Source organism: Aptenodytes patagonicus, chromosome 2, assembly GCF_965638725.1.
Source record: "Aptenodytes patagonicus chromosome 2, bAptPat1.pri.cur, whole genome shotgun sequence".
In the NCBI taxonomy this organism is placed as follows: domain Eukaryota; kingdom Metazoa; phylum Chordata; class Aves; order Sphenisciformes; family Spheniscidae; genus Aptenodytes; species Aptenodytes patagonicus.
This window is the reverse complement of record NC_134950.1, coordinates 23,355,783-23,365,644: the sequence shown is the minus strand read 5'-3', so window position 1 is coordinate 23,365,644 and position 9,862 is coordinate 23,355,783. Positions and strand designations below refer to the sequence as shown.

At 48.4% G+C, this 9,862-nt stretch overlaps 1 pseudogene; it reads right to left on the bottom strand.

Annotated features, from left to right (window-relative positions):
* Nucleotides 1-209: 209 nt before the first annotated feature.
* LOC143157557 (U6 spliceosomal RNA) lies at nt 210-305 on the bottom strand (annotated as a pseudogene).
* Nucleotides 306-9,862: the final 9,557 nt, after the last annotated feature.

Below are 9,862 nucleotides of genomic sequence, written 5' to 3'. Positions count from 1 at the left end.
ATGGTCAAGTCCACCCCTTGATCACGAGCCCATCTATATGTTGCATCTCTTCCTCGATGGCCTGAGGTGTCATGGGCCCACCGAGCTATAAATAATTCACCCTGATGTTGCCAGCCCAGATCCAGCTGAGCCACTTCAATCTTAGCAGCCTCATCCACCTGCTGGTTGTTTTGATGTTCTTCAGTGGCCTGACTCTTGGGTACATGAGCAAAAATATGGAACGCTTCACGAATTTGCGTGTCATCCTTGCACAGGGGCCATGCTAATCTCAAACCTTTCATGGGTTCAAGCCCCACGTTGGGTGCCAAAAAGGACTGTTGTGGTTTAACTTCAGCTGGCAACTGAGCACCACACAGCCGCTCACTCACTCCCCTGCCTGGGTGGGATGGGGGAGAGAATCGGAAGCGTAAAAGTGAGAAAACTCATGGGTTGAGATAAAAACAGTTTAATAATTGCAATATAATAATAATAATGATGATAATAATAATAATAATAGAATATACAAAGCAAGTGATGCACGATGCAATTGCTCACCACCTGCCAACTGATGCCCAGCCAGTCCCCAAGCAGCGGTCCCCCCAGCCAGCTTTCCCCCAGTTTATATACTGAGCATGACGTCACATGGTATGGAATGTCCCTTTGGCCAGTTTGGGTCAGCTGTCCTGGCTGTGCCCCCTCCCAGCTCCTTGTGCACCTCCAGCCTTCTCAGTCAGTAGAGTACGGGAAGCTGGAAAGTCCTTGACTAGTGTAAGCACTGCTTAGCAACAACTAAAACATCGGTGTGTTATCAACATTGTTCTCATCCTAAATCCCAAACACAGCACTATACCTGCTCCTACGAAGAAAATTAACTCTATCCCAGCCAAAACCAGGACAGTACCCCAGCGCAGCCTGTTCAAAGACAAGCTGGCCTTGTGTCGGGTATTGCCAGGGGCTCTTACACCTGCATTTTTTTGCCTGTGTAAATAAAAAAGAAAGAAAGACAGAGAAAGAAATTAAAAAAAAAGCAGCTGTGATGGTTCGTTTGCAGAGAGATGCCCGATGCTGCTCTGTGAGGACCGCTGGAGAAATTCTGCTAGGGCGAATCTCTGCAGGCCATGGAGCACACGCCAGGGCTTTAAACCACCTCCCTGAGCCTCAGCCATTAGCACCAGTGCAGGTGTAGGAAGGATTGGACTGTCAGTCTGAGATAGGGGTAACAGAAAAGGCTAGGCAGAGAGAGCAGCCATGAGGCTCAAGAGAAGGCTTAGGTTAATGAAGATGTTGCTATTTAAAGTCAGCAGTGAAGACAATCCCTGGCAGAGGATTTATTTGAACCAGGTCAAGCTAAGATTGGGGTGAGGCACACCAGGTACTTTGCTTTTTCCTCTGACAGCTGATGGGCATCTTCGGCATGCACCAAGGTGACTCGTCCTTGGCCCCAGCCACCAGCGTGCTGCCCACTCCCATCCACCTACCACTGCCTTCACCTTCTTGCTCAAAGCCACACCTTGTACTGAACAGCTTCTGCAACCGGGAATCCATGCGGTTAAAATAAAAGCATCATCCTCCGGCTTGGCGCAACCCCACGTATTAAGAGCAAAATGCCTCTGCTGCCTTGAGGCCCCTCAGGAGAGGTGTCAGGCACCTGCACTGTGTCATGCACAGGCAGCACAGGCAGCAGGGCCCCTCAGTCCCTCGCCCTGCACAGGGCTCCCGCAGCAAGGGATGCCCATCCTGCCTTCCACCCAGGGCTGGCGGCACTGCCCGGGTTGCAAAGTCATAACCAGTCATAACACATAGAATAGAATAGAATAGAATAGAATAGAATAGAATAGAATAGAATAGAATTACCCAGTAATGAAACTTTAAAAAATTATAAAAATTACAGAGCTATAGGGGTCAGGTCAAGGTCCAGGCTATACACAGAGATTTGAACCTACAGTTAGGCTTTCCATGCCAAGTGACAAACTGTTAATAGTGATTAGGAAAACTTATTTCCTGCTCGGAGGAGGCAGCCAGTCAGTGGCAGGAATCATTTTAAAATCCCTTAAGTCTTTGCTGTAACTCACCAGCAGCTAAATAAGCCTCTCTCTCCACGGGAGTATCACCTTGGAGGGAGGTTTAAGGAGAGGGTTGTTAAGATGCCGGGGGAAAGGACCGCTCTCCCCTGCCTACCCCTCAGCAGCAGCTTAACCGGAGGCTGATGCTCAGTAGGTGTCCTTCCCCCTGCTCCAAAGAGCCGAACCAACGCCACCTCCCACCCACAAATAAAACCCCAGGGCAGCCTGGACTTGGGTGGTAGAGCTCTTTTTTCTTGCCCAGGCTTACCTTATAAAACTAAAATACTGTAAAATCTATAAAATACTTAATAGATTATAAAAGTTCACTCACTAAGTCCAGGTGGGGATGAAAATACCATTTGCCCCAGGAGCCAGGAGAGCAGCAGAGTCACTGCAAGGAGAGCAGTTGCAAACCACACATTGACCCTTGCGGGGGGAGATCCCCAAGACCACCCTGCTCGTGGGTGAGACACTGCTGCGATCCTCCGGGAACGTGGCACACAGAGCGTAATGACAAACGAGCAGCTCGCTGCTAATTATTAGCATTTAAACAGGCTGCTGAGCAGGTTTAACACGAGGGACAGGAGAACAGAGGAAGGGACTTCTGCTGCCCCCACGTCCTCAAGGTGCATAGCAGCGTGGGTACAGCTCATGAGTCCTGGGGTGTTGCCTGGCTGCTCAGGGTGGGATCAACCCCCTTTTCTCCGTAGATAAGGGCTGGAAATGCCTGAATTATCTCATGCCCCTGGATTGCCATCCCCTGTGTCCCAGAGATTTCCAGGAGATGAGTGGGATGTCACAGAACAGAGCCAGGTGAGAAGGCACACAGGGCTGAGTTTTTAAGAGATATGAGCTCCCTTAGAGATACCTGCCTGCAGCATTAGGGGCACCAACACCATTACAAGGGGAACTCAAGGGAAGCTTAATTACACATTTTTTTTTTAAAAATCTGTGTTACTAGGCCGCTGGGGAATCCTCACTAGACTTGATAGCCATAACGATCCGCCAGGCTTTCTGTACAGAGAGTTCCTGAAATACCTCCAATTTGTCATCTATTTCTAATTCCCCTGGCAGAACCCATGTATGATTTAACATTGCCAGGTAATGTACAGCACCTATGCTAAGAACTCAAGAGGTGACTAAATCAATTTGCAAACAAAAAGAGCTATCCTGGATCTCAGCCCAAATGCTGAGGAATTCCTAGCAGTAAGTGCAAGGTTGAACAGAAGTTTAAACGTAGGAGAGGCAGAAAAGCAAAGAAAAGTGAGCTGAAATCAGAGTGGGGGAAGAGACAAGGAGATCAGCAATGACTGCTGTGATGGGTGCCCAGCAAAGCCACCGCTCCACAGACTTCCCTGGAGCCCTTCGGTCCTGGCTACGGGGAGCCCTTCCTACCCATCATCTGACCAAGCCTGGACACCAGCCGTGCCTTCCGCCTTGCTCCAGCAGCGGAGTGGTTTAATTTTACACTGAGAACTCAGATACGGACTAGCAGCTTCTGGCTGAGCGTTTCCCCACCGAGCTAAGCTGAGCATCTGGTTCAAAGGAGTAGGAAGTGGTGTGGGTGGACGCCTGAGGTGAGGCTGTCATCGGGTGACATGGCTAATAATAAGAAGAGTCCTCCCTTCTGATTCCCCTGGTGGCTTTTGGTTCTCCGGGGCCTCCCACCTGCGTCTGAGGGAAACGGCAGCCACCGCTTGGCATGCCACACAGCACACCAGGCAGTGCTGCCTGCCTCCCCTGAGCCAGGACCAAGCACCGCAGCTTACGTGGTGCTGCTTTTTTGGTGAGCTTGTTCACGAGCCCACACAGCACTCCCAGCAGGAAGAGGAGACAAAAACAAGCGACAGAAGCAGTCTATGATTTTGCATGGCCAAATGGTTATGAGGTTGAAGGAAACTCAATTTCAAGTCCCTGTGGTACCCATACCAGAGCAAATTTTGAAGTCCAGGGTTGAGGTGAAGCGCTTGCTGCCCATCCAGCGCAGTATCTCTGCTCACTAGCAACAGAGACACAGGCAGAGGTCTGCCACCTCTGCAGGCAGATCCTTTATCCCTGTCATAAAAAAGCCAGCTGGATGGCTGGATGGAAAAGCTGAAAGTTCATTTCCCAAAAATGTGACCAACACCAGTTTATGGACAAGTAAGGGAGGAGAAATGCTGTCCAGTGGTCCTGTTGAAGCTGTACCCTCTGGTGAAGAAACACATGCAAGGGTTTCCCTCTCTCAAGGGAGCACCTTCATCACTGCACTGCAGAAGCAGGATCCCTCCTGCCCACCTTCTTCCTCAGGTCCTATACACCTCCCATTCCTTCCTGCTAAGGAGTGGGTCCCACTCCAGCCTGCCGAAGGGCGATGTGCTCCCTCCCACTGGGTAGTGGTTAGGGGTGCAGAGGGGCCCTTGTCCCAAGCGCTGCATCCAGCTGTCCCACTGACGGGGCTGTAGGTGTGAGGGCAATGCATAAAAAGTGGCTGCGGCTGCAGGGTCAGGGGGAAGACAAGCTGCTGTGAGGCAAGGCATGAGAGAAAGCAGGGGAGCGTGCAAACGGCCAGCCTGTCCCAAGGAAGAGTGAAGGTTGCTATGATTGGAGCCAATGTCCAGGTCTGTTGTTGCCTGTGAAGTTGTTCGGGGTGACCCTGTCCTCCCCGGGCCCTGTGGGAAGCAGGGTGGGGCCTGCGGGTGCCTGGGTGGGAGGAGCATTACATCTCACTGCATCTCTGATTCACCAGCTTCAGTGCCAAAATATCACCACCACTGCGCCACACAGTCCTCCTCCCGGCCCCACCGGCATCTGCGCTGCATTGCAACCTTGTGCATATGGATGTCGGATGGGAGTGCTGGGCCTGGCGCAGGGCAGGTGTAAAATGTAGTGCCAAGGTCTACTCCCCATTTTTGGGAAGGAGAAGAGAGCATGAGAGTGGCTGGACAGCAACCAGAGGAGCAGCCAGACGAGCACCCAGCTCCCAGCAGCACCAATACCTTGCAGGGGCAGGAAAGCCATGTGCCTGTGCTCGTTTCTCTCTCCCCAGTTTGCATTTCACCACAGCCTATATTTGGCGACAACCAATGCGATGTTAAAAATAAAATACGCTCCAAAAGACAGCTTCAAGCTATATAAAGCAATCTTTACATTAGTATTAGACTATGTTCCCTCTCCTTTGTGTGTCAATTGCCAAAAAGTACAATATGAGACTGTAATTTATATAGCAATATATTCAAAGTTCATGTGGCTGTTAGCACTGAGGGATGCCCAAAAATTCAGGACCAACTTCTACCAGCTTCAGGTTGGAAGAGTGATTCATTCTAGGAACAAATCTCTATTACAAGACAAAACCCGTCAAAACCTGCTGTGTGTCTGATTTCCTGGAGCCACAGAATGTGTGTGGGCCAGCACAGCAACGGGGACTCCTCTGCCGTAAGAGGGCAAAGTACCAACAAAATCCTTGGTATGTATATAAAAAAATATGATATTCCAACACAAGCCATACATCCTTTCTTGTTTTATCAAGCTCCATTGTTTCCAGAAATATTCCCTTAAAAGAGACTTTGCATATATTTCCGGGTTATGTTTTTAGAACATCAAAGGAGAAATCCCTCCTAAAGTCATCAGTCCTCCCTGCAGGATGAAAACAGGAGGGTGATTTTAAGGCATGCAATCCCATACCAAAAACAAAGCCAAACCCAGTATCTAAATGATCAGATATTTGATGCATTTTGTTATTTTAACATTACCTAAACAGGAGTTGTTCTAAACTTTCCTGAATAAAGCAGAAATACACAAAATATTTAAAAAATGAAAGCTTTTTGTTAGTTTTTGCTTTTTAAGTTCTTGTACCTATTTTTTTCTCCTGAATTTTGAAGAAGTTGTAGAAGGCAGAATTCTGGACATTACGTCAAGGGTATGGTCCCAAAGGCACTGAGATTCCACTAACATCAGTTTTTAAGCCAAATGCGACTTTGTCAGTGTGTAAGAACAGCTATACTGGCTCAGAGCAGAGGTCCCTCCAACCCACCATCCAGTCTCCAGAGTAACCAGAAGCAGATGCTGAGGGTGAGACTGAAAAATCCAGATAATCAGCGAGCACTGCATCCTCTGGGACAGCCCTCCAGCTCCCAGCAACCAAAGGTCAGTTTTTCTGAGCCATGGATTACATCTGATCTGTTGTGTCAAATGGCCATCTATAGACCTTTCCTGCATGCATTTCTCTGAACTCCTGCTAAAGGCAGTATCAGCTGGTCTCTGGAAGACCCTGTGGCACTGGGCTCTTTGTCTTAAATGCGGGTATGAAAGAAAAGTATTTTTGTTTGTTCATTTTTAGCTTGCTGCCCATGAAAATTTGACTCGAGTTTTAAGGGTGAGTGATCCCTTCCCATCCACTTCCTCCATGTTGTTCACCGGAGGATCGTGTAGCATTGTATGACACCCTGTTGTCCCATTTCCAAGCTGAGCCTGGATCAGCTCAGTCCCTCCTCACAGAGATGTCATTTCATGTCCCCAGTGCAAGTACCCCTGACTCCACATACACCTGATACAAACTCCTTCATGGAGCAGAGGGCTCGATGTGTATTTGGTGTGAAGGGTGTAAGCCCTTACACCCCATCCCCTGCCATCTGATCCAGACCCACCTAGCCACACTACCAGGTACTGTAGGATAAGAAGGGTTATGCTCGTGGTTGGGACTAATCAAGGTAATTAAGGCATTTACATGATTAGCATGCCCTTTGCTAACCATGATTTCTTCTCTTTCATGTGGAGCATCTAAGGAGCACTGCAGAATGCCATGGAGATATAATGTCTGAGCTGGGGTGCTCAGACCAGTACCGAAATCTCAGGACGAGGGCTCAGGAGAGCAGAGGTTTCATTCACCCACTCAGCCATGGGACTCATGACCATGATGGGTCAGAGGAGTCAGGCTTGCTGCTTGATCCAAGGGTGTCACCTTCCCTGGCAGCGCTGAAAGCAGGGACTGCTCAAACCCTGGGGGAAGAGGTGTTTTAGAACAGTTACTGTGAAAAACAGAGCAGACAGCCCCGCACAGTTCTGTCCAGGGGTTCATGTGGACCTTCAGAGTGGTAGCACAGCGTGACAGTGGCTGGTGCTTTGAGTGGGCTTGTGATGACTGAGAAATGGCCCAGATGTAATAATATACTATTGAGCTATGCAGACATAAACAAATGAAGTATTTTAAAAAGCTTTTGAAATGAAGGTTTACAGTACCATGTTCTTAGAGGCACTTTATTCAAGCATCCAACACTTGGTCATTTATTAATAAATACTATTAGTATTAACAAACATTGTTTTAGAAGGGTGAATTTTTAAAAGGAAAGGAGACTATATTTTCTCCATCTCCATGCTTTTTTTTTATTTCCACAGTTAAAGTACTTTATAAATGGTTTGGTTCGTAAAAAGCAAAGCTCCTTTAATCAATCGTGAAAGCTGCAAGATGTGTGCTTTTAACAAGCCCCAGCGCTGTTATGGCCCCTGTTACACAAGGCTGGGGAAAGCCATAGATGAACAAGGGAGGTGGAAGGCACCCGATCACAGAGCCTGTCTGGTTCGGGGGCTGCAGTCCCACTGCCCCACTGTGTGACACAGGAGGACACGCTATGGTCGGTGCTAACAGGGGAGAGGGGCAGCAGCTTGCAGCTTGCACACACACACCTCTTCTTCCCACCGCCCTCTACATCTACACTGAGCTAATACATCTGGAGTGGTAAGCAGCCAAAATCCTAACTGAAGGCTTTCTGAGCCAGAGGATGCCACCTGGCAGAGCAGGCTGCTGCGGGGAAGAGGCAAGCCTGCTGCTGAAGGAAGGGAGCAACAGGGAGTTCTCAAAATGTATCAGGGGAGGGGTGCATTTGGATAGCTCTTTGCTGTCCTCGTTGGTATTAACACTGTGCTTAGGAGAACTAACCGCTGCTCTAAGTAACCTACTGGCACAAAAGCCCAGTTCATATGCTCTAACATTTGCCCTTAAATATAAATAAAGGTAGATACAGGGAAGCAACCTGAAAGTGTTGGTTGACACGACAGAGAGTGCTCTCTCCTCTCCACATCCCAGCCACTTTCCTGTCCTAAGCTGGTTACTGGTGTCAGAGTGAAAGAGGTTGCTCAGAAAGGTTTCAGGGATGAGAACGAACCATTTTGGATGCTTGCAAGGAGCTTCTTCCAGCACAAGCGGCACATAAGTGCTTGTAACAAAACCGAACATGCGAGCGATGGTGGGAGAGATGGTGGGAGGCGATCCTGCTGGGACAGGCACTGGTGTTTTGACAGTAAATGAGAGATGATGCCCAGGAAAGGAACGGAATATCACGGTAAGAGAGGAGGGAAACTGATGGTGGGGTGGATAGAGAGAGCTGGCATGTTCCAAACAGCGAGCTAGGAAAACAATCTTCATAGTCGGATCTGGGTGGATATTGGTTGGGCAATAACCTTGCAATAATTGAGACATTTGAAAATCTGGATAACAATTTTAGAAGAGAGAATAGACAGACAGAAATGTGGAGAATTTGCACTGAAAGAATCTGCAAGACGTGGGCATCGCCTGGGTGTGAGGACCTGCAGAGACATCCAACCTGAGGATGATGCGCAGACTGCAAGTGCAAGGATGAAGGTGTTTGCCCAATACCTGAGGAAGATGCATCTTAGCGGGAAGACCAAGATCTCTGTTTTAGGCATCCTGAATTTGTGTTGATGACTAGAGGATAGATATAACTACTATTAGAGCAAGTAGATTTGAAGCAGAAATGCAGATCTATACATATCAGCCAAGGAAAAAACTTCCCAGGGCCACATTCATACAAGAGGAGATGTCACTCAGCGCTGGTCCCTGGAGTCACTGTATCTCCACCAACCACACAGGGAAAAGGCCACCTTCAAAGCCACACTCACCCTGGCAGACAGCAACCAGACGCACTGGACCCTGAGTACCCAAACGCACCGTGCCAAGGGAGGCAGTCTGCATCAGTCACATGTCAGGAGTAAAGACACAACCATTTCTGTCGTTTCCAGGGCCCCTCCTCTAAACAGCACAGACAGAGCTTGTGAATCTGGGGAGAGAAAAGTTCAAGGACCCAAATTTTGGGATTTCATAGCCATCAACAGGAAGAAAGTTCCTTTTCCAAGGAAACGAAGGCTTTCTTCCACCTCCCTAGAGAACAAAGGGGAATGGGAGTTGGAGTAGACGGTACGGCCAACTCAGAGGATGCTGATGTGGGGAAAACCCTACAGCAGAGTCAGAGAGAGTAAAAATGCTGAGAGCCTGCAGAAAAATATGTCTTTCTGCACTCTTCACTTCCCATTGAGATGGCAGATGCATTTCTCTCTAGACGAGGCTCTGGCCTCATTTTTGATTCACAAAATGTGATACACATTGTGCATGCATTATTTGTTGGGGTTGCAGGAAGGTAATTGTCCCCGTGTACCACAAATAAGAAAAGAAGGCATTTTTAGGAACCTTCCAACCACAATCCCAAATACTGTCTTACTAGCTAATGAAACTAACCTTGGTAACACACTCTGATTTACCAATAACTGACTTACTGGGACTTACTGGGCTGGCTTGGTCCTAATCATGCATGATTAGTCGTTCTCCAGTAGTACCTGCAAGGCAAGACAACACCCTGCCCTCCTCAGTCTATATGTAAGCTCCACACAGACGTGGTCTTCTCTCCAAGGGCAGGCGAGGGAAGACAGGAGATTCAACAAATGAACCTCACCAATCTCATTCGGATAGTTGCACAGGGAAAGGGTTTGGGGAGGGGGCTAAAAGAAGGGTAAAATGATCCAGAGCAGGGCAGAAATCCCTTCACAGGTGA